Here is a 4,566-nt window from a genome sequence, read left to right as displayed (position 1 = left end):
TTGAAGCTATCATAATTGTCTTCTCATATCCTAACCTCAGGGCAATATTGTGGCATGAGCAGATGTCTTACTATTGCTCTGAGGCGATGACATACAATAAGTGGTATTATTACGAAATAGGTAATGTACAGAGTGGTCCAGAATTAATTGTATACCCCTCCCCCCCTTATTTTCAAAAATGTTTGTAGTTGAACATTACACAGTTACTTTGAAGTTTAATGAGTCATAAACATCCGTATGAACACCATTCATGTCATTACACAGCCGAATTTTTGGCCATGTTCTTGCAGTTAATTTCCAGAAATACTCCAGAAGATGCAGAACCTCTTCCAATAATCCACCAGCCAGAAATAGGTCTTATTCAGGTACAAAAGTGTGCTGGTGCTCCAGCCTGGTGTGAGACAACTGTGTTTTCAATAGTTTTCATTCCCGTCAAACAAAAATGATAATAGTATAATAAATAATAATTAAGAAATAAGGGGTATGTCCGCTTTCAGACCACCTTGTAGAAATTGTGTAATCCAGAAGAATTTGAAAGTTTTAATATGTTTTGTTCCAAAACTAACTCCTAATTTACTTTTAAAATAGTTTCTGTACTATTTGATAATTTTTTTTTAAATTTAAGATGCTACTGAAAGAAATGATATCCTAAACTTTTTAAAAATATGTGTACATCAAAAATCTTAAACTTTGACCTATACTGCCATGGGAAGGTAAAGTGCAGTATCTGCAGAAAAGAGTTTTTGAGATATCTGAAGATGCATGTTTTGGGATTCTATACTAACAGGGAAATGTTTGAATTTTACATTTTTTTCTTGCTTTATTTTCAGCAGAAGCTGAAGAAGCAAGCTTGTACAATAGATGACACAAAAAAATAGAGCAAATTCTGTGCTTTATTTTTTCCCGGTTATACAAAGCACAACTCTCTTGAGCACACAATTTTTTGACGTTAAAAAATTCCTTTATTTAGCATTCTATCATTTCATTTCAAATCAACAAATTGATTTGGTCTCGCCTTTTCAGATTTTGATGAAATTTGATAATGGTTTGCTCAAAATAAATTTGATTATACAGGGTGTTCCGTTTTAACCTGCAAGACCTTTATTTTCGCAACCGTTAGTCCTAGATACATATTTCCAACTGCAAAAATGTTCAAAATCAGATGCAGGGTTAAGATATTGAAAGTTTGAAATAAAAATTAAAATGAGTCAAAAAATACAAAATCTAACTTTTTATAAGGAGCCCAAGTCCCCTTACTTATATTTAGGGAAATAATCTCCATTAAAAAACAATTCCAACACAAAAAGTTTGAAACTAGTACTACTAATATTCAGAGAGACATGAAACGCAGCATTTTGTGACTTACACTACTTTACACTCGCTGTCAATAACACTGTTTGGAAGAAAATATAGCGGTTAACAAGGGTTTAAAATTACATGTGTGCATAGAGTGTGATTTTTCAAATTATTCGAGGTTTGGTAGTGTGGTTTTGTACATCACAGCATGACATTTGCATTTATTGTTGAATAGCAATGAAAAATATAAATACTTTGTGTGTTTTACTTTGACAACCTGTCATTCTTCTGAAAGTGTGATAAGTTCCAATCTCATCTTCTGTATGGTCCCTTAAAACTTTGAAATGGAATATCCCCTTGAGTTTTGGTTGCACAAATGCCAAATTTATTGTATAATAGTTTTCAATAGAGAATATTTCTCTAAATATTAGTTAGGAGACCTAGGGCCCGTATAAAAAGTTAAATCTTGTATTTTTGACTCATTTTTATTTTTGCTTCAAACTTTCAATATCTTAACTCTGCATCTGATTTTGAACATTTTTACAATTGGAAGTATACATCTAGGATTAACGGTTGCGAAAATTTTGGCTGCGACATTTTGGGCATATACCATAATCCTGAAACACGTTAATTTTATGTTCCATTGCAAATTTGTATCTAACCATGCTAGGCAAGTTGACTATTGTTTAAAAGATGCTAACTTATTGTACAGGGTGTTCTGTTTTAACCTGCAAAGACCTCTAATTTTGCAACCGTTAGTCCTAGATGCATTGATTTTGAAAGATATTGAAATTTTGAAGCAAAAACAAAAACGAGTCAAAAAATTCAAAATTTAACCTTTTATGCGGGCCTTGCCCTAGGTCCCTTAACTTATATTTAGGGAAATAATCACCATTGAAAAATATTACTTACACAAAAAACTTGACACTTGTACGACCAAAACTCAGGGAGATATTAGAGTTTAAAATTTTAAGGGACCATACAAAAGATGAGACAGGAAATTATCGCCCTTCCAAAGGAATGTCAGGTTGTTGAAGTAAAAAAAATAAGTATTTACATTTTCCCTTGCTATTCCAAAATAAATGCTAATGCTATGCCATGATACGCAAAAACACACCATAAAACCTCGAACAATTTGAAAAATCACACTATATGCACACATATAATTTTAAACCTTTGTTAACCGCTATATTTCCTTCCAAAAGGTGTTACTGATGGCAAGTGTAAAGTGGTGTAAGTCACAAAACGCTGCGTTCCATAACTCGGTAAATATCGGTCGTACGAATGTCAAACTTTTTGTGTAAGAATGGTTTTTCAATGGAGAAAATGTCCCTAAATGTAAGTAAGGGAACTTAGGGCCTGTATAAAAAATTATGTTTTGTATTTTTTGATTCATTTTTATTTTTGCTTCAAACGTTTGATATCTTAACTTTGCATCTGATTTTGAACATTTTTGCAATTGGAAGTATGCATCTAGGACTAACGGTTGTGAAAATAAAGGTCTTGCAGGTTAAAACGGAACACCCTGTATATACCTAATATCAGATCAGACGTTAGGGCCTAAGCCATAAATGTTCATATGGACAAAAAAAAAGCATTTTGTGCTTGTTTTTGATTAATCCTAACTTGTTTAGAAAAGATGGTGTGAGTTTCAGAATTTCAATAAAGAGCTAACTTTCAAAACAACCTAGAATATTTGCTGTTGGAGCTAGAGTTCTGAAATAAGTATAGAATTTTTTTTAATACCTTTGCAATGACATACAATACAGCATAATAAAGGCAGAGAAAAATATTTTATTAAATTTTCAAAATATGCCCTAGTTAAAAATTTTCAAAGTGTCTTCTTTTTTCACTTTAGTTAAGATTGATAATTTTTTTTATTTTAAATAGTATGATAAATTTAATGCATTTTGTCCCTTTATGCAAGCCTCCTTATTTCAAAAAAATTTCACACTAATTTGGACAGTGCCATTGGAAGGGTGGATGAGCAGGTAGTCGTCCCGGGTGCCAAAAGGCAATTTTGTGTACCATTTAACTATATTTGGGGCAAACCTAACCTGGCTGATTTGTGGAAGCTATTGTCACACTATTTCCAATATATCATTGCTCCACTCTTTCTCTGGTTGCCATAATTAGTGACTATCCACTCAACCAAATTTACATTCAACAAGAAACACTTTAGTTTGTTTTCCAGACGAGACATATCAAAACTTGCTATCCAAACATAAACAAGAAGCTAGAGACTATCTCCAAGTTCACAAGATTTGCAAGTTGATATTTTTATACTACAAATAAGATGTATGGATAAGGCTATATATAATTTGGTTCGTTTTTGGTGCAGGTATGTGATGTGGGGTGTTTTAAGGCTTTGCGATTAATTTTTTGTTCATTGCCTCCATTTCTAGTTTGGCAATACAATACATTATTTTGTCTCTTCAATGAACTTTAAAAACAAGACTAAGAGTTCTATCAAAATGAAAATAAATTCACCAAATAATTAAAATAAGCCGTTAAAATGTAAAATAATCTACCATATAAAAAAAGGAGTATTAAATGAAGGGAAAAGTTTGATTAAAATAACCCATCAAGCCAAATAAAAGACTGAAAACTCCATTAAGATTATGAATAATTCGTTTGAGCACCACTCATCTAAGAGAACCAGGCTTTACTTTTAAATACCACGAAAGTTAGACAGTACTGGTGTTATTCACAACTCAGCAAAAAGGGACCACAAAGGTTGCTGACAGTGCTTCAGCTATTTCTCCCATTTAAATTCTCTTATGCTATTATAATTAATTACTATTTTTCTATTTTTATTTATTTAGGTTTAAATATTACTTTTTCGCAAGTATTGCATTTGGACCATCGAACAAATATTAGCTTATCTAACTAGATGCAGTGGAAAACATTTAACACGAAACTTAAGGGACTGAAATAATTTTTCATGTTAAAAGAATTTTGTGCCAAAAGATTTGTACTAAATTGCATAGTATACTGTCTGGACCGCTATATTTCCTCACATTAACAGATTCTTCATGTTAAGTGTTTTCGTGCTAAATGTGTTTTACCGTATAATAAAAGAATTGAAAGATAATATTAATATTAATACACATTGCACATATATTAAATATATATCCAGTGCATTATGCATCACCAGCATGAAGTTCACATTTTTTCAGAAGAAATTTAAATTTTAACACTACAGAATAATTTAAAATAGAACGCCAACAGAAATTTGAAATTGGGCAAGTTAACTGAGGTTTTTAAGTT

Source organism: Uloborus diversus, chromosome 4 (assembly GCF_026930045.1).
Source record: "Uloborus diversus isolate 005 chromosome 4, Udiv.v.3.1, whole genome shotgun sequence".
NCBI classification, from domain to species: Eukaryota; Metazoa; Arthropoda; class Arachnida; order Araneae; family Uloboridae; genus Uloborus; species Uloborus diversus.
The sequence above is the reverse complement of the archived record's forward strand: the minus strand, read 5'-3'. Positions refer to the sequence as shown.